Source organism: Lissotriton vulgaris, chromosome 8 (genome assembly GCF_964263255.1).
Source record: "Lissotriton vulgaris chromosome 8, aLisVul1.2, whole genome shotgun sequence".
Lineage (NCBI taxonomy): Eukaryota > Metazoa > Chordata > Amphibia > Caudata > Salamandridae > Lissotriton > Lissotriton vulgaris.
The window spans coordinates 1,230,496,447-1,230,517,768 of NC_141696.1; the positions used below are offsets into that span (position 1 = coordinate 1,230,496,447).

Consider the following 21,322-nt stretch of genomic DNA (forward strand, 5'->3'; position numbering starts at 1 on the left):
GCTGCCCCAGTGGTTCCCGGGGACAATGTCATCACTGAAATCCACAACAAGTTATTCTCCTGTTTGCGACCATGTTTTTTTATAAAGAAAAGTAAAGGGAAGAAAACTAAAGAAGTGGGTAGGTGGTTTGATAATCACTGCAGAGCAGCACGTCTAGATCTGGGGCAGGCAATAAGGAATAGGGATCGTGCTGCAGTGATTAAGTATAGGAAATTGTACAAAGCAGCCATTTATCGTGCAAAAAAGAAATGGGATGAAGACCATTGGGCCCAACTAAAAGAAGCCTCCGATAATAAAGATTCGCTGTTATTTTGGAAGATCATCAAGTGGGGCAGTGGTGTGGGCCCAGTGAAACCTGATAATAATGTACCAGTGGGTTCCTGGGTCGACTATTTCGGGCCCCAGTACGCGGAAAGTAATATATCCGTGATAGCTGAAGACATAATCCCGGCCTATGCAATAGAAGATCTATTCTCGCTCAGTGAAGCAGAAATTGCCATCAGTTCTGCTAAATGTGGGAGGGCGCCCGGCCCGGATGGTATCCCCCCTGATATTTTTAAACATGATGTGGCGAGATGGGCGAGATACATCCTACTCTTGGCAAATGCCCTAGCAAAGGGGGCAGTGGTGCCTGATATTTGGAAAGGAGCAACTATTATTCCCATCCATAAGAAGGGCGATCGCTCACTGCCTGCAAACTATAGGCCCATAAGCTTAATAGCCACTGTACAGAAGATAGTCGGAAAAATGGTAACAAACCAGCTAATGGACTGGGTAGAAGACAACAACGCCCTCTCCCCTTATCAAGCGGGATTTAGGCGAGCCACTAGTACCATTGACCAGGTCTTTCGCTTCACAATATTGAGGTGGAAAACCGTTGTGCTGGGAAGGGGCAGCCTGTATGTCCCGTTCGTCGATCTGCGGGCTGCGTTCGATCTAGTTCCCAGGCACAAGTTATGGTCGGTGCTCCAAAAGCTGGGGATTCCTGCAGAACTTCTTACATTAATTATGCAACTGCACGAATCCAATTTTGCCAGAGTACAATGGGGAGGAGGTAGCGAGACAACAGTGGACTTTCCTGTGGAAAGGGGTGTCAGGCAGGGCTGTTCTATGGCCCCTCTACTTTTCTCGTTATTTATTAACGGGATAGTTGAGAGAATGCTGAGGGCTAGTGTCGATGCCCCGTCGTTGGCGGACACCAGGGTCCCGATCCTGATGTTCGCTGACGATACCCTTATTTTGTCCAAGACCCCTATGGGGCTGCAGCGTGCAATAGGCATTTTTGATGCCTTTTGCATAGAGCACGGGCTTGAGGTAAATGTAGGGAAAACTAAACTAATGGCTTTCTCTGCTGGGACCAGATGCTATCCTAAGATAACCCTTAACAAAAGCAGGCTAGATATAGTTAATGAATTTACATACTTGGGTGTACAGATTGCGGGGGGGACTGGTTGGACGCATCACGTGAGTAAAGTAGTCCTAAAGCACCAGCAGCTATCAGGTGCTTTAAGGGGGGAACACCGCAAATCAAAAACAAAACCTATAAAACCAGCGCTGACAGTGTATGACGCGAAGGTTTTGGGTGCAACCCTATATGGCGCTGAGCTATGGGCTTGGAATAGTCTGATGGATCTTCAGACCTCCGAGAACAAGTTCATGCGCGGGATTACTGGACTTCCGCAGAGCACCCCTCTGATCCCATTGTTTATGGAGCTTGGTAGACGCACGATTACAGACAGAGCTCGATTGCGACCAGTTCTTTACTGGAGACGCCTCTGGACGACTCCAGAAATAAGACAGTATGCGGAGGGCTTTTTGTGGATAATTAAGGAAGATATCTTCCATAAGATAAAATGGTTAAAACATCTTAAGACCATGTTGGTAAATTTAGGGTTTTCCAATCTTTGGAATAACCCTGAGGGAGAAACCTTCCCAAGCAAAGAAGCCCTTAAAGAGCAATACTGGGGTTGGGTAGGAGGCAAGATGCTGAATGACATCAGAGCAGATTCAATGTCTGGTCGTTTTTTGGAGACAAAAATTTTACCTGTCCTAGAAAACTATTGGGATAACATCACGGTGCCATTGGACAGGAAACTCATTTTCCAGTTAAGGTCAGGATCTATCCCCCTTAGGAAATTGACATCTGGTTGGCACAGACCCACTAATAGCCTATGTCCTTCATGTGAAAATGCCGAGGAGAGCATAGGACATTTTCTCTTTTCTTGTGAAGCCTATGCGATTCCAAGGAGGAAATGGCTCTCGCCGGTATGCAAAAATCTGGGGACACGCGATAGTTCCGCGGCCTTAAGAATCCTATGTACAACCAATCAGGATTCGATTGTCATGGGTGTCGCCAAATACATGGGTTGGGCTTGGGCGATAAGACGACGGTCTTTAGGGGATCGCAGGTAATTTCGCTATTCCTTCTGATAACTTTTATTGGTATAAATTGTTTTATTTGTAATTGTATGAGCTGCACTGTGTTTAATGAATTTTTAGGGGATCGCAGGTAATTTCGTTATTCCTTTTGATAACTTTTATTGGTATAAATTGTTTTATCTGTAATTGTATGAGCTGCCCTGTGTTTAATGAATTTTTATTCTGTAATATGTATTTTGTGTAATTGTTCTGATTTTATGTGCTTTTATGAGAACTGTCTCGAATAAAGCTTATACAACAACATAATAAATATATACTATTTTGATATATTTTTAACATGAATTCATATTTTAACCATTTTCAATAATTTAATTTAATTTAACTTTTTTTTCTACACAGGTTTATTTTAAGTCCCTACCTCTATTATTTGCTATGAGAGAGTGTTGCAGTACCAGTGTTTGGCCATGTTTAGCGCTGGATTTATTACCGTTTATGTCTAGTCATTTATGCTTGGAGTTTGTGAATTCCAAAAAGTAGTAAACTTACTTAAAAGTTTAAGTTAATTTTGTATATCAGGCCCGTTGTATCTGGCATAGGCTCTAGAATCTCTGTCACAGACTTGTTCCTATGACCATGGGTGACTATAATGCCATCTTACATGAAGGACACCTAATGCAAACTATCCCTCATAGCCACCATAGAATTTAGCCCCATGACTCACATCCTGATGAGGTTTTTTTTTTAATCTCAAATCGTTTTTATTGAATTTTCAAGAAAAGAACAAACATATAAAAAATACAATCATAAAAAGAATAAAGATAAAATAATAACATGATGAAATGATAGTGAACGCGGGAATACTAACAAATAATAAAAACCATGAGAAATACACAAGAGGTAGAAAATAGCAAGTTACTCAAGTGCATGACCGTGGAAGTCGCAGTGGAGCTGGAAAGAAAAACAGGTGGTCAATCGTACACACTTTTCAAAGAGGACATAGCAGTCCATGCACTGTGCATTCTAGACGATTGAGTTTATTTTCACAGTGGGTTATATGTGAGGGAAAAGGCATCAAGGGACCTCCATAAATTCCTGTGTTTTTTACACCAGGGAGAGGTGTGAAGTGAGATATATTCAGCCCCTCTGAGGAAGGACAGCCACTCTTGCCACAACCTATTAGAGACTTCTTTGAAAGTTTGCCACTTGTTGAGGACAATTTTACAGGCAGTATGCATAAGGTCTAACAGATAACGATCATTTTCATCTTTGATCTTTGGGTCTAGAAAGCCTAGCAAGATATAGGAAAATTCTCTTGGGGGGTCTATATTGAATGTTTTGCTTATACATTCGTAAATTTTATCCCAATATGTTTGAAGGATCGGGCATTGGAAGAGCATGTGGCCTAGGTTAGGAACATGATAATTGCAATTCCAGCAGGTAGGGCACTGGCTAAGATGAGTTTTGATGTGGAGTCTCTATATACTTGTATACTACAGAACAATGCTCTATGGCCCATAGACAATCTCCTACAATCCCCTGCCACAATATACAACTAATTTAATTGTGGAAGGCACCATTTTGCTTAAAAACAAATCTACAGTTTTAAGGATCAACTTTTCTCCAGTGTGAGAAAGTAGATTATCAGTTGGTGTGGATAAGAGTCCAACAGAAGTAATAATGTCACTGTCTTGTTAGGTGCTGTAACGGTTTCAATATTTTAAACCTGATCTGGTAGCTATGGACCAGTCTTAACTTATGAAATGTGTGAAGAATTAAAAAGTAACAAAATAGTTAAAAAATCAAAACAAAACCTGATAAAAATTACCACTTCAATTTACAACAAACATTGGCATAGTCAATAGGTCTCATCTTTGGGACGTTATGAGTGTTTAGCCATGCAGCACATTATCCTGGTAGTTTAATTATAGCCCAATTCTTGACTAAGTTGTTAATAAATTTTCTTGAACAATCGCCTTCCTATTCCATGCCTTTGCGGGGCCTACCAAGAATGATGCAGAATAGGGAGATATATTTATACTACATGTGGGTACTACAGAGGTTCAGTGGTAAAGGTGGGGATACAGAAACACAAATGGATAAGATTGAAAAGAAACAATAACAGACATAAGTACATATTTATATTATGAGTGGGCGGCTGGATCTTGCATGGACACAGACTCATATACAGAAACAGATGAAAATGTGGGTACAGTTATAAACAGAGCTCGGAGGTGGGGTTAAGAATTATGTGTAGCAAGTAAGAGGTGTGAGAGGCAGATGGAGCGGTAGTAGACAGAGCGTTAGAATAATGCATAGATAACTAGAGACTCAGATAGGTAGTCAGATAGATAGGTATCCAGATACATAGCTAGCAGAAGGAGTGACAGCAGAAGGAGTAAGAAAGAGGATTATAAGAAAAAATATAGAAGGCAATATAGCTAAAAAGGAAGAAGGAAAATGGAGGTAGAAGACAGGCTGACAGTGGGTAAGTAGATAGGAAGTAAAAAGAAGAGATTTCATGGGAGAGAGAGTTAGGTATTTATTCATTTGTGAATTTTTCAACCACAGCCATGGCCGGTAGTGGGAGTACCTGCCGGGCGAGGGGGGAGGGCCAGAGGGGATAGTGATGTATGGTTTACGGACCTTAACAGGTAAGTAAACATATAAATAAATAAAATGAATTTAATTGCGCGCACTAAATCGCATTTGGTGATGCAGTGCACGCAACTAAATTTGTTTTATTTATTTATATGTTTACTTACCTGTTAAGGTCTGTAATCCATACATTACTATCCCCCACCTTGCCCCTTCCCCTCCCCACATCACCGCCCGGCAGGTACTTCCACTACCGGCCGCAGCTGTTCAACCGTAAAAATTTACCTCAGCCTGTTCAAGGCAAATAAAATCTAGCGAGGGTGGCAGCTAGTCACAGAAATCTAGAGGAAGTGAGATGCTCACAAGACCGATAGACAGAGACTCGTTCTGGTGGTACTGCTCCTGGCAGGGGAAAGGTACAGATTAACGCCTTAACCGCAGCGGTTTTTCCGCCGCCGTGCGGGCATTCTGAAGGGTGGGCGGGGCTGTGTCGGCCGTTGGCCGACGGCAGCACGGAACGGGTTAAGAGAGAGCCTTCACTAGACCTCAGTATGCTGGCATCATCTTTTCTGCCGACAACAGCTCATGAGTGACTGTATAGAATCCTCACTAATCATGGTTCCACTATGGGAAAGAATATACCCGAATTGAGTGGCCACATGGGGCGTATTTAATATTGGTAAATCGATGTTTGGATACTTATTGGGGGCACACTTTCTGTACACTGGTGCTGCTTCAGAGGGTGCATGAGGGCCGCAGCCCAGGCCATGACCACGGTCTGCTTCCTTTATTGCCCCTCCCAGCCTCGCCGGAAAAGTTAACATTGGACTGCAAATAATACCTGCTTCCAGCTTAGAGGAGCACAGTGACTGCACCAGGTTTTATTACTGAATTTCTGCCAGGCATCTGCTTGCTGCTTCTCTTAGCAGGTCATCTTCTCGGTTTGTCGGAGTTGGGATTAAACGTACTGAAAAGGTCTGCCCTGTCGTTTCCCGAGGGAAACTTACTTCACGATAGCTTCAAATACATCTGTGATGAGAGACCCCCTCAAACCTCCTCGTAAAGTTCCCCACCTTCTGGTAAAAGACAGGACTTCGTGCCCGGTTAATGTGCTTTGCAGGTTAATTGGGTTACAGGAGTCTGTGCCACTTCGATCACAAGCCTAATGTATCACATCTGTAATAATTAATGAAGGTACAGTACCTCAGTATGCGGCATACGAGCATTCCCTGCAGGCTGCAATATGTACTTTAACGTTCGATATATTGCTGTGTCTTTCATACTACAATATAAAGGCAATGCCCAGCGTACCGTAATTCCCTACATACGAAGGGGCAGATTTACAATAACTGGCGCATCCCCAGGGATGCGCCAGTTATTGTGCGCCGCAGCTCCGCCACCCATGGTGCGCCGCATTTACAATGCGGCGCACCATGGGAAAAACTAACAGCACAGATGCGTGACGCATCTGTGCCGTAAAGGTGACGCATTGCTGGAGTTGCGTCGCAAGCGCAACGCAGCTCCAGCAAGGCTCGTGGGTGCCCTATCTGTCCAATGTTGGGTCAAGCCTTACACCTGCTTCAAGCAGGCGCAGGGTTTTGACGCAGCATTGGCCTAAAAGTGACTGAGTGAAATCTTGTAGATTTCACTCAGCCACTTTTGCGAGGCGCACCTGCCCTGGAACGCCCACCCTGCGCCGGAACGCCCACATGAGGCGCAGGGCTTTACAACGTGAGGCATCTGCCTAGATGCGTCACGTTGTAAATAGGTCGCAGGGATGCGCTACGTTTCCGCCGCCGTTGCGTGACGCAAACGTGGCGCAAGTCCAACATAAATCTGCCCAAACTTTCTTGATAGAGAATTATTTCTCTTCCGCACATCTACAGTGTGTTGATTTGTGTTGTTTATTCATAATAAATTACTGTTTTATAAACAGTTAAACACTGCATGTCTACTGTTTCTAAATGTATTTATATGCAGTTTAATCCCACATGCCTACCATTTGTAAGTGCTATTTAAATGCCTATAATGCTGACTGACTCTCTGAGGGCATGCTCTCTCATCAAGATACTGCTAGAAGCCGCCCCCAGAATCAGCACGTCATCATCTTCTTGAAGTCATCAACACACTTTAGGAATCAGGCCTGACGATCTGAGGATGATTTGAAAATGACTACCTGATTACTTCATAAGGTGGAATTGTTCCTGAGGACTTGGTGATGATTTGAAATTACTTTCTGATAACTTCAGTAAATTAGATTGTTTCTGATGCTTTGAGGACGAGTATCTGATATAAATCGTTTGCTACTAAATGCAAATAAGAATGTTAATAGTTTCTTTGTGGTGCAGTACATTGTGAGTCATGGTAAGTATATCAGGAGTATCTTTATATCCCAGTAGTTTTTTTACATCATGTTCCTTTATTTTGTATGCCTAAATATAAGTAATTTAAAATGTATTTATGTATGTGTACATTCATATATAACTAGGCATATGTATTTTAACTATTTCATACATTTATTTTAAATGATTTTACATTTTATTTGCACTTGCTACCTAGCACAAGTGTGTGCATATATATTTCTATGAAGAAGAGTGGATGTGAAATACATTAATTTTGGGTTTAAGAATGGATTGTCTTTTAAATTAATATCAAGAGCACTGTATTGCATTTGCACTTTATTGTAAAACACTTTTTGCAATAATATAGAGACTAGTAGGACATATCAGGTGATGCACTTGCACTGAATGTTCAGATACTGGCCGATATATAATTGATACTATAGTACTGTATTGCACTTGCACTTTATTGCGTAATTTTGCACTGGCATATTGACAATATTTTCAACCCAATACTATGATACTTCAATTTTCTGATGAATCCATAGATCCCAGAAAACTCTAATTGAGAAAACATCAGAATTACCCTATGAGGCAATCGGAGGTTCAAATCTAACTGAGAGTCAGCACCTACACTTAAATGTACCACTTTTGATAAAGGTTTCAACACTACACTGTAATGATGTTTATCATCAATCACCCCCTTTGGAAAGAATATTTATAGATTGGAAAATGATTATTGCATTCAACCTCAGTTTCAATATAATTTAAAGTAGTAAAAGCATTTCATGAATTTCAATGAAGTCGATCTGCAAATATCTCTTTGTGGTAGATTAATCTGACTACAATATAAAATGAGATGTATAATTTTATTGTAAGGTTTTTCAATGTGAAGGTTTTTAACATTGGAAGTCAGGCACTTGCCTATTATCCCAAAATGAACCATGAGAAGTTAAAAGTATAATGCACAGGCACTTTATGATGAATAATGAAAACGGAATACAATGAAAGTATAATTGTTATTCTTTTTTACAAACAAGTCACACAATCATATGAATTAATTTTAATATTGAAAAAAGTTCATTTTTAAGACAAATGGAATAATGTGAGCATTTGCCGATAATATGCACAAGCAAAAGTTTTTCTTTGCTGTCCATTGCAAATTCCGTGTCATGTGACCTTGTCATTCTGTTGTTTTAAAAATGTTTGTTGATGAAGTAGCGATCACTGTGTGATAAAGGCAGGAATTACCGAAACGTGTCAGCAGCGTAATTCTGAATTAAAGGACGTATTGCCAAATCTTTACCCCTTGTCGGTGTCTGATTTTATTGTGAGGAGTCGGATGTGGTGTTCATATAAATATATATATATATATATATATATATATATATATATATATATATATATATATATATATATATATATATATATATATATTCCACAGAATTATTCTAACAGAAGGACTTGCACTCGAAGTTGGATACCACAAAGTGTTTATTTGCCGTGATGCGATCACAGTGCAAGTCCTTCTGTTATAAGAATTCTGTGGAAATATATACGCCGGGAGACCTGCTCGGTTCTAACTTGCCACTTGTCAACGGGACACAGACTCCAGTAGCAAGGTCACTTGTGGATTATATATATGGACATTGTGCTATGCATACTTGATCCCTGCATATTGGATTTCTGCATGCGAGGCTGTGGCGTCATAAGGGGACTTGAGGACGGACATGTTGGCTCTAGGGCAGTGGCAGACTTGGTCATTGTGTCCTGCTTTGTGACCGCAGTGAAGATTACCTGCACACCCTCCCCTTCCCACCGACCCAAATTGCCGCTAACAATTGGCTTTTTGGGAGTTGTAGTCCTCTAATTCAAAACGGACTACGACAGGTGCGCCTAACTGCCAAGGGGAGGAGCGGATCACGCCAGCATTACATCAGAGGCAGTGGGAATGAAACAACACAGATGAGGGTTCCCGGTGTTGGGTACTGAGGAAGGCACCACGCCGAAATGCATCTGCCGCCACTGGGACTGCCTAATTGCAAATAAAACCAGTCTTCCTTGTTCCCCTCGGGATCCTGCTTCGTTCTTTTTGAGGAAGGGGTTTGTATATATATATATATATATATATATATATATATATATATATATATATATATATATATATATATATATATATATATATATATATATAATATTAGGCGTGGGCCCGAAGCTGGTGTATTGCCTCTAAGCGTAGCTCCACAGAAAAACTCAGCTCCACTCCACTCTGTCCCCGCTCCCTCCCCGCTCTCAAATGCTTTAAAAGGATATAAAGCAGACACTTACCTGTGTTTCTGCTGCCTCCCCTGTCTGGCCACTCTCCTTCCCGCTCCTTTCGCGTCCTTGCCGTCCTTCTTCATAAAACAACACTACATTGTAAGTCCCGGTGTGCACGTCCGCACGCGCAAGATGTACAACGTAGAGGTTTTTTTTAATGAAGAACAACGTGGATGCGAGAGGAGGAGCAGGAAGGAGGGTGGCCAGGCAGGGGAGGCGGCAGAAAACACAGGTAAGTGCCTTCTTTATATCTTTTTGAAGCATTTGGGAGGGGGGAGAGACCGGCTAAGTCCGCTCCGCCACAGAGGCAGAGTTTTTACCTATTTCGCGTTCACTACGGAGCGCGGAGTAGGCAAATCTCTGCAAACTCCTCTGGTGGAGCGGAGTTACCCGCCCAGGGTTAATATATATATAGAGAAAGAGAGACACGCACACATATAATATATATGCGTATATATTTTATAACAACATTATTACGATTAATTTATATTATTACTGTCTTTAATACTAATTTCACAAATATCTAACATCTAAATATAAAAAAATTACCATGATTTTATGGATTTAAAAAAAATCCTTCCAGATATACTTACCAAACTCTTATACCCCAATTATATACCCACCCTTAAAACCTAAAATAAAACCCTTACTCCATGTTTCTATGCCACGCAACAGGGATGAGGCAGGTGCGGATTCTCCTGGTAACCTAGTCCAGTTTACACATGCTTGTTCCAAGCTGCAGGGCGTGCCACAGCAGCCATTTAATAGTGTATTGCCGCCAGGTCTGAAAATGTACCCGGCAATTCAGCATGATAGGTAGGTGACAATTTTATGCTGATATGTGCACAATCTATATAATGTGCAAACTGGTTGGGATATTGTCATTGGAGTTTTGGACATGAGGGACGATATTGAGATCTTATATATATATTTATTTTTTTGTCAAATATAGGTTATTTTTTCCAACACAATGTACTGGAAAAGTGGATATTAGCGGTGGCAAAATATGGTCTAAATTTAAGGCGATATTGTTTACCAGTATACATCAGTGATTAAAAAGCTATGTTCAGTTATTATATATTTGTTTGGCTGACAGACAAGGCTGAATAAATAAAATAATGTAATACTATTTTTCTTAGGCACAACAGCCATTACATTTTATTTTTTGTTCACAAAAAGAAAGGTGAGGTCGCATGGGGAGTTCTTAGTTGAGCCACCCTGATGATTCCTTCTTCGGTTAAAAAAAAATAACAACAGTTTAATCAGTAGGTGACTGGCTATTTTATTGGTCGAGCTTCGTATGAAATTAGGCTTACTAGGTAACCATTGAGTAAATATAGCATATAGGGTTAATTGTAACCTTTAATAATCATTATGAAATCAGGGTTACTATGTAACCATCGAGTGAATATAGTATTTAGGGTTACTTTCAACCTTTAATTATCACATTCAAGCTTTTCCTTGGTATATTTATTTGTCTTTATTATTCCTTCTTTCTTTATTTCTCGTATCTCTGTTAGCATCATGCTTTCTATTGCTTTTTAGTTTTACTGAACTATTTTCTGCTTTCCTGCTGGGTCATTGTTGCAATCGTCTATTACTGTTGCATGAAAAAAATGGCATGAAAAAGGTGGTTTACTATTAGATGTCATATGATTATTTGTGTCGGAAATTGTCTCAATTGCGTATGTTAAATCTATTACACATATTTGTATAAATATCAAAACAATCCTTACAAGTAACTGAACTTTATAATATGGAATATCAATGTAGAGAAAGCTTTCTTGTGGTTTAATTATAAATGTGTATGAAATATTATGTTTTGGTTCAAGGGAATGGATTTTTGCAAATCAATTTTTAAAATGTCTTCTGTCTTAGAGTACTGTTTTGAATGTATTTTTATATGTCAATAGATATTAGATTGTATTATATATATGTTTTTACATGTTTTTACAGTCCTGACGCAGTTCTTGTCTAAAAGAACGAAACGCGTTGGCTGCCTGGAGCTTTGTCTCAAATAAAAAGAAGAATAAAGAAATCTGAACATTGCTAATACTAGATGGACATTCCAAAATTATTTTTATCTTGTGGATATTTGGACTGGGTGGTGCAACCTACAGTTGGCAAAAGGTCTCTGGAACTGTGTGTCTTGTAGTAATTTTCTTAGGAGTCCTCAGGCCTGGACAAACGGTAAGGTAGTTATTTCCCCATGTATTTAGCTTAGTTAGGTGTTCTAATAACAAATATTTGGTGCATATGATTTTAATCGAAGTAGTGTTCGATTTTAGGAGAGAGCATCACCAGTCCCTAAATGCTTTCAGAATGGCAGAGGCTCTCTTCTAAATGTCCCTGAAGGAGGGCGCACATTCCACCAAGGTCAACGTGCTCAGAGAGGCCCTAGTACTAGAAAACGTGTCTCTGGCATTTTCAGTTTATGTACTCATCTACACACAAAAACATTTGGTCTAGACAAGCAGACCTAGATTTGTAAGAGTTGGTACACTATATCAGCAGCTGACAAAGAAAGTATCTATCCACTGGTTAAAAACATTCAAACGGGGTATACAATCAACTTATTCAGAGACTAGATTTATCTGACTGTGCAATTCTTTATTTCTTGTATACTTGGGTGTTATTTGTGGGACTGTTGGAGGAACCAGTGCTTGCTTTTTATTTTTTTACATTCACCGAGGGTTGCTGGAGACACTTTCAAAAGAGTCTGGAAGAATAGCTGGGTTAAGACTGGGACCCCTGGAATGATTTCCTATAGGCACGGGATAGAACGATAGCAACATTTTATGCGATTTGTTACAGAAATGGAGTACACATGGATTTGGAAAATATGCAATATGTGAGTTACAGCGAGGCCACCATGTGAATATTTCATTACTGAACATACGAAAAATCAATTGTGCAAATTTCAGATATGGTTTTAGTCTCGTCCCGATTATTGTAATGCACCCACCCAAGTGGCAGGAAGGGATATGTAAACATGCATGGCGGTTCACCAATTTAATAAAAAATGGGAAAAGCCATGAAATTCATTGAGAGCTGAACCAGAGCCTGTCCCGGCTCAAAGAGCCAAAGCATCAGCTCAGCTGTCAAAATATCTAACTGATACACGAGACAAGAGTATGTGGTATTACGACCAGAGCTGCGACTTCGGAACCTGGAAGCCAAGTTCAAGTCAGGGCGTCGGCTCAACTACCTGTGATTGTGGGCAAATCACTCCACCTGTGCCTATAAAAAAGTAAATTAAATTGTTCTTGTATAATGTAACTGGTGCTTATGTAAAGCGGTCCAGTACCTTTGGGTTGGGTTCGGGTTATATGAAGCTGCAGAAAGATAAAATACAGCAAACGTCAAGTAAAAATGCAAGAACAAATATTTGTAGTTAAAAAATATTTCTTCAATGCTTATGTTTCACTTTAGCACACTAAATATCCTTGCATTGACAAATGTTAAACGTATTTTAACATGGTAACTTAGTAACCTTTTGGAGCCCAGATTCCTGCAGCAGGGAAAGACTGCAAGCTATAGGCCTAACCTCTCTGCAACATGCTGAAATTTGTTTGCTGCTGCGGAAAATCTTGTAGTACGAGCGACCTGAATCTTTGGCCTGGAGGCAATGCATCTTCATCAGAATGACTTGGCAGGTTTCTCCTGGTCCTCCAGAGGTCTTTGGGGCCAAACCATTTCTACGCCCCAGGTTTTTCAGGATGTTAGGAGGAGTACACTTTGGCACAACCAAGCGTCCCAAGATCTCAGGAACAGCACTTGGGGTCAAGACTCACTTTTGCAGAAACCACCAGCAGGGTCCAAGGCAGGTCCAGTGAAACTGGTCAGCTGGGATCTTTAGGCAAAGGGGCTTCCAGCAGCTTGGTTTGTCCCTGCAGTCTAATAAGAGGTCAGCTAATTGACCCATGAAGTCCACCTCTTTGTCCCGGGTCTAAATGGGAACAGGCCCAGCTTTTCAAATCTCTTCACAGGTCTCAACAACATGTGCCATCATTTTTCTACCACAGCTCCAGTAGTATTTCCAGGAAGGCACTCTTTGGTGCCACATTTATGCCTGGCCCTAAACTGTGGGTAGGAGTGACTCATGTCCCCTCCAAAAACAATAGGGAAAATGTTCCCAGGGATATCAATTTTCACTTTTGCAGCAGTACCGGAGTTCCCTGCTGTACACAATTTCACTATGTCCATCTGTACCTACAATGAACATGACAGAACTTTTATTCCTGTGGACAGAGATCCTGTGCCCACCCCAGAGGTATGGTCATGGAAATGACTTCAGCATTCTTGGTGGAGTTCTTGTACAGAACATTTGGAAAAACTGGCCCACCAGTCAAAAAGCTACTATGCCACATAGAGGTAAGTTTAATTCTTTCTATTTGTAAATGTTCAACCCCACAGATTGTGCATTGTTCCAAGGGTACAAACCAAACGTACCTTGGGACCTTTCTCTGTCATTTTTATGATTAAGCAACCAGGTGTAACTTTGTTTAATCTTGTGAGGGTTCCCTCTCCTTCGAAAGGTATGTTGATGCATTTCACCCCTGTTTAAAATGGTGTCCTGGTGTGGTGTATCGCAAGGAGTGCGAGAGGTCTAGAATTAAGAAGTTTACCATAAACAAAATTGTGAGGTGACTCCGATTATAAGGGGAGGTTGACTTAGATACAGCCCTAGGATTTGCTTCAAGTCAATGTAATTTGAAATACGAAAATATGTGTGCAATAGCTGTGTAAGTGCTCAAAGTCACTTTGATTTTTAGGGTACTTCTGTGTGCAAGTACTGTGATGGTCACCCGGTTTGTGAAATGCCTACCTTCCTGAATTTTATAATTATACATGATACATTTTTTGTCAAAAGTGAGGAGACATTGCATGAGTATGTATACCTTCTGCATAGATATGTCCTTACATTTGGAGGTACTGCAAGGTCTTTTATCTAACTTGGAGTTAAATATTGGTGTTAGCAACGACTCAACATAATATTTGACTGGTGTTCATTAATTATTTAATCCGCGTGGGGTCTACCTGTTATTTTGGTAAAAACTGCCTCAGGGGATTTCTTCTGTCAGTCAGTGGAGTAACCTGTTTATAACGCCTCCCTTGGCTTACTTTATGACCGCATGATGGATATTGTAGTTTTTAGAACACTGATGGAGTAGTTGACAAGAAACCCTTTTTTAGCAAGTTGACAAATGTTTCTACATCAATTGTATACCTGTTTCACAGTTTTTGAGAGCCCAATGGCAACATGAGTCATGTGATTTTTTTTAATTGTTGGGAGAAGTCGTGCAAAGCTATGCCATTCACGTCATAATTCTGAGATTAAGATGAAATATAATGACCTCATTATTAATGGAATAAAGGTTTGACCAGTCATTATTTGGTAATTTTATAGAGTAGAATTGGCTATTAGCATGGCACGGCACCTTCATAATTGTGCAACGGAAATGACAGAAAATGTACACATTGACCCAATGTGAAGGGCAGACACATTCATGGCAAACTGACTTCAACAATACACAGTGCTTGAAATGAAATGATACCAGTGTAGGTACCCTATACCAGAGCACCTTCCTGTTTTTGAGAACTACTGGTGCTCTCCTATTAAAAGTATTGCACCTCTGCTGAGAAGTGCTGGTTCTCTCCATCTCAAAATAAAGAAGTGCAGGCACTCAATACCGGCCCATTTAAGGTACACAGCTGCCAAGTTTCACAGGTCAACACTTGATGCAGTACTCCAGTTCAGGTTTTTTCTTTTGAGTACTGGGACTTGTAGTCCTGATTTATAATGAACTAAACAAGACTACAAGTTCCAGAATTCAAAGAAAAAACTTGGACTGTAGCAGCACAACAAGCATCAACCGGGGAAACTTGGCTGCTGACTTTACACATTTATGCATGTTTCTCCTTTCACTACAATTAATACTGAAACAGAGGAAATGCAAGCATTATCAGATAGAAAAAAAAACAATCAAGTAGTACATTAAAACAAAGCTGGGTAAAAATATATTTTAATGAATACAATTACATGATGGCAAAAGTCTGCTACATGGCTCTATAGTAGCATATTCCGATTAAATATAGGAGGGTGGCAAATACCATGATAAAATGCAAATGCTAAATGTAATTATGTTTTTACTAACAAACAGACTATAAAGTCTGGAGTGTGCGTAAAATGGAATTGCAAAGTGCTTTCTGCCACACCGCTCAGTCTCCCCACTCACACTCGTTTCCTTGCCTCACTTCCAGAGAGAGCTTCCAGTGTTCCTGCAATGGGCTTTATGTTGAAAGGAGCATTGGCATTAGAAGCCTAACTGCCTTTAAAAATATGGCCACAGAATAGAAAACAACAAGTATAAGTTACAAAACATTTTGGAAGAAACCAAGAGTAAACTTATGGGAATCGTGAATCACTTGATGTGTATGGAGCTGTGCCTGCCTTCTGAAGGCTCCGTCCCCCAACGGGGGCTCCCCTTACAGTTTCAAGACCATTGGGCTAGATTAACTTGGGCATAGCTTATTGGAATTGTAGTTCGGACCAGACACTGTTGTTAACTCTGGTCGAATGTGTAAATCCAGAGATAGCTGTTTGTGCAGGGCCAAAAGTGGAATCTTTGAATAAGCATTACAGGGAAATTAAATTATGGTTCAAATGAGCGACCGTGTAGATTTAGATGTTCTGGGCTTGAGAGAGTTTGATGGTATGACATTTGAGAATCACTAGTGCCTCCTTAGAAGCAGTAATCAGTCAATGGTGTGCAGACAAAATATTGAGTTGGAAATGTGGAATACAGAAATATTGAGTCCTAAGTATCGTGAGTCAGAAATATCGACAGCAAGAATATCGTGGTCAAGAATATTGATTTGAAGGTTAGAAATATTGTTTTTTGAAAATATAGAAGTCATTAATATCGTTTTAAAAAATATAGTTGTTTAGAATATCAATTTTCTAACCAGTGTTATGTATTTTAGTATATATTTTAAATGTATGTGATGTATTTTCTCGGTATAAGTATTGTTTATTTTTTGTGTTATATATATAAGTAGTTATCAATTTTATTTTAATGACATTTTGTGTTTTTAAGTTCCGTAGTTGGTTGTCGGTTTATAGAGAAAAGGGTGGAAAGTAATTTAATTATAATAAATTAACGATTTGTTGCTAATTAACATTAATTGAAAATTAAATATGGAAAGTGTGTTATTAAGTTTTAGTGTAGGTTGTGGGGTTTATAGAGGTAAAGGGTGGGAAGTAATTTATTTTAAATTAATTAATAATTAGTTATGGAAATTGTGTAATTATTGTAGGCGTGGGTTGTGGGGTTTTGTAAAGGGTGGGAAGTTAATACATTTTTATGTGTTTTAATTTGTGTTTAATTAATGATATTTATTTAATTGTTAATTAATTATGTTAATTATGGAAGTACATTTTATTTTTAATTTAGAGGTGGGTTGTGAATTATGTGGTGTTACAGGGTAGGAGGTAAATAGAATAAATGTATGTAATAATGTTTTGTTTATAAATAATTTCTAACAAAATATGTGTTTGAAAATATTTGTATATTTAATTTAATATATTATTTGTAGGTATTTGTGATATGTATTTCACATCATAATATGTTTTTATTTTTTAAAGTTTTTAATATTAAATACTAAATATGAAATATTACTAACTACTAAAAATAAAATATTACATTTAACATATATATATATTTATTCATTTTGTTTTTTAAATATTTTTTGTTGATATTTTGTTTGATTTTAATTTTGAATTGACTGGAGTGGGAATATAATTTTTAACTCTTTACAATCTATCACTTTCCCTACTGTTTTGATCCCTCCGTTAGCCAACACTTTCCCTACTGTTTCACTCACTGGGGGGAATGGTAATTTTTACCCCTCCGGAATGCAACACTTTCCTTATTGTTGCACTCATTGGAGTCGGAATAGTAATTTTATCTCTCTGCTATCCAACACTTTCCCCTACTGTTGTACTCATTGGAATGGGAATAGTAATTGTTACCCCTCCGCTAGCCAACACTTTCCCTACTGTTGCACTCACTGGATTGGGAATAGTATTGTTTTAACCCCTCAGCTATCCAACACGTTTCCTACTGTTGCACTGACTGGAGTGGGAATACTAATGTTTACCCCTCCGCAATCCAACACTTTCCAACTGTTGCACTGACTGGAGCGGGAATAGTAGTTCTTTACCCCTCCATTATCCAACACTTTCCCTACTTTGGCACTCATTGGAGTGGTAATAGTAAGTTGTATCCCTCCGCTATCCAACACTTTCCCTACTGTTGCACTCATTGGAGTGGAAATAGTAGATTTTACCCCTCCGCTATCCAACACTTTCCCTATTGTTACACTTACTGGAGTGGGCATAGTAATTTCTACCCCTCCACTCTCCAAAACGTCCCCTATTGTTGCGTGCATTGGTGTGTGAATAATATTTTTAATTTTTTACCCCTCCGCTATCCAACACTTTCCCTACTGTAGCACACATTTGAGTGGGAATAGTAATTGTGTACCCCTCCGATATCCAACAGGTAGTGTAACCATGGCCAAATAAGGCTTGAGGGATAGGCATGTTTTAAGAGTATATGGGCACCTACTGAGAGCATACTAAGATTTCTTGCTTCCCTCTAAGACTTCATAAATAATAAAAAATGCATTTTTACCCAAACCAGATCCCTCTTGGTAATACTCATTGGGTTTTCAAGTAACTCAGGTGACCCAATCTAATCGCTATCTCTCTGATGTACATGGCCATAGAATACGGCTCGCCATAGCCAAAGTCATGCAATCGCTAAAAACTGCACGAGTTTGGTCTATATTTGGACTAGTCCAAATCCTCGCCCATCTCAGCCAGCAAAAAAACAAGGGCTAGGTGATCTGAAGAATTCCCCAAACCCAGCTCCTCATGCACTATGTATGTGGAAACTGACTGTGGGACCACAAGTAATTGTCTTAAAAAATAGTTTTCCACTACTTGCAATTCAGTGGTGTCCTTGTAGCCCGAGATGTCCCTTCCATGACATAAGATAGATATGCCTTTTGTTTGATATACCTTAATAAGCACTGGGACAGGCTTTGCTCCCAATCTTTTAAAGAAATCAAAGATCGCCGCTATGGCCCTTAACAGAAGATCCCTCTTGGTCTTCCTTTGTAGAACCTATTAGCCCTCCTCATCAAGATGAATTCCCAGATAATGAAAGATGGTCACCCTGAATATTTCAGTGCTTTCCCCAAAGCATTTTTTGTACTTTATTTTTAATTCCCACAACCATAGTGTAGGGTTTGGCAAAATTAGTGCTTAAATCTAAGAAGCTCATGGAGGCTACATAGGAATTAAGCCGTTGCTGCAGGCCCACTGTGGTTCTGGAAATCAGAACTGCGTCATGCCCATATAGAAGCAGCTGCAATCCTACCCGGGGGCAGTGTTGGCTCCTTTGCTAAGGCGGAGGAGTGTCACCCCACTGCTTTCTGAACAGTGCAAAGGAAATATAAAATGATAATAACACCACGTTATTATCATTTGATATTTAGTATGGAGCTAGTTTAAGGTGGGGTGGGGCTGGGTACTCATCAGAGGGAGGAAGAGTGGTGGGCACTTTCTGGGTGCACATGACTGTTTGGCCAGCCGTCTTGGGCTGGCAAACCTGCATGCGCATTTAGAAATTCTCCACCTGGCTGTGTTGCACAGCTGGGTCGAGAACTGTCTCAGGCACTGCATGAGCAGTTCAGGATACCGCTGTCATACTAGTGACAGCTGTGTCATGATTGGCTTAGGGGAGTCTGTGTGATGTTGGGATCCAGGAACAGAGGGAGGATGGAAGAGAGGTGGCGGTGGGCGACCAGCGGTAAGTTGCCTTTTCCTTTTTTTAAATAACCTCCTTTCCCCCCACCTCCCCCTCCCCCTCCCACCACCATTCCCGAGCAGTCGCCACTGCCTGTGGGATGTCCCTACAAGCTGCACATAGGATTAGGTCTTAGTCAAAAACGTCTGTGATGAGTTTGACAATCTAATCTATTCGTATTCAGAGCACACATTTCATTATCACTAGTGAAATTAACTTAATCTTCTCTGAGTGAAAAACTGCTGTTTGAACCCTTAGGGATAGCACATGAAAAGCAAGATTTATTCTGTTTATGTTTTACTAAGAGCACTAAAGGTGCTGTACTGCATCTTTTTGATCTTACAGTATGGAAGTTGCACAAGGTCAAGATCTCTAGCCATTGTGCTGCAGGGAATGAAAAAATATCTTCTCTTGTTTACACAACTTTACAAGCAAACAAATATGCAAAAACAATACTTGGCAATTTAGTACATACATCTGCAGCTGTAATTAAGATAAGACGCTCTTGTTAGTAGTGGTCAGCATTTGGACCAGCAGATCCATATTTCCTAATTCATGCACTCAAATTCTTCCAGTGCACAAGGTGTGCGACACAACCTTTGTAAACATATAGAAAAAACTATACACACATGTGACATAAGAACTTCATTCACTCACTTTTTATGGGCTCTACAAACTCCAGTGGTGCCAACGCGCAATAGCCCTTGGCAGTTCTCAGGCTGCATTAACTCACTTTAGAAGACAGCATGCCCCTGGTCACCCCCAACGTTTCTCATTGCGTAGTGCCATCTTGGTCCCAGTGCGTCCTTGTGGGTGACAACAGTTCTCGCCCATGCCATGTTCCACATATTCTTTCAGGATGCATCCTTCCATTGGTGCCTGTAACCTTCAAGCATGATGCTGCACCTGTGTTCTCTGATTCAGCATTCATCATAGGTTGCAAAGTAAAGTGTATGTGAATAAACACCAGATAAGAACAATTTGTGTATGCTTTAGGTCTCCTGGAAAGAGGTAAGGCCTTAGTTTCTCCTGCCATCAGATCCCACTAACTTTTTTGGTCAGACTCCAACATTCAACCCTTGCTTCCTTCCTGCTGCGCTTAGATCCTGAGGTTAAAGGCAGAGTCAAGCAGTGCTTAATTTGAGCTGGTGGTTTCTAGTGCTCAGCACCGGCAACTAATTGCCAGCACCGGCGCTTATAAAAAACTGTTTATTGGTTCAATTTACATTTACAATGAAGAATACCAGCCTTCCCATCCATTCTTATAGCTTTGGGGGCCTTGCATAGTCTGAATTGTGACACTGTGAGAATTGAATGGTTATAACTGTATTTGTGGTGTCATTGGCAACTGGCAGGAGCATTGTGTGGTGCAAGGTGCTGTGGTCTTCCACTTTTGTTTTAGAAATTAATCACTGGAGTCAAGTAAACACTTGGATATTTCATCGTCAAAGTCCTAGAGAATGTTGGACACCTGGTAGACTCCCCTAATTGAAGTCCATTGCAGATCAAAAATTGGGAATGGGCAGATATTCTGCCTCTGCAGGACTAAAATGCCCTGTTTTTATGCCACCTGGTGCTGGACGTCCCTGCCTGTTGCATATAGAGACTGAGACGTTCACCAGTACATGAAATACCAGCAAAGGTTTTAGGAATTGCAAACATCCTAATTCCCTCCTGTCAAGGTTCTATTCCGTAAATGTGACATTCCCTTTTGTACAGGATCCACCATGGTGCCCTTCATTATAAAAGGTCTCATTCGTAACCCAACCTGAGACCTTTACCTTAAGGTTTACTGAAGGGAGGTTTTAGAGA

General features: G+C 40.2%; 1 protein-coding gene across 1 annotated transcript in view; it reads right to left on the reverse strand.

The window, feature by feature from the left end:
- Positions 1 to 21,322, reverse strand: part of RXFP2 (relaxin family peptide receptor 2) — a 1,407,219-nt gene that overhangs the window by 854,115 nt on the left and 531,782 nt on the right. The gene's annotated exons all lie outside the window — the stretch shown is intronic.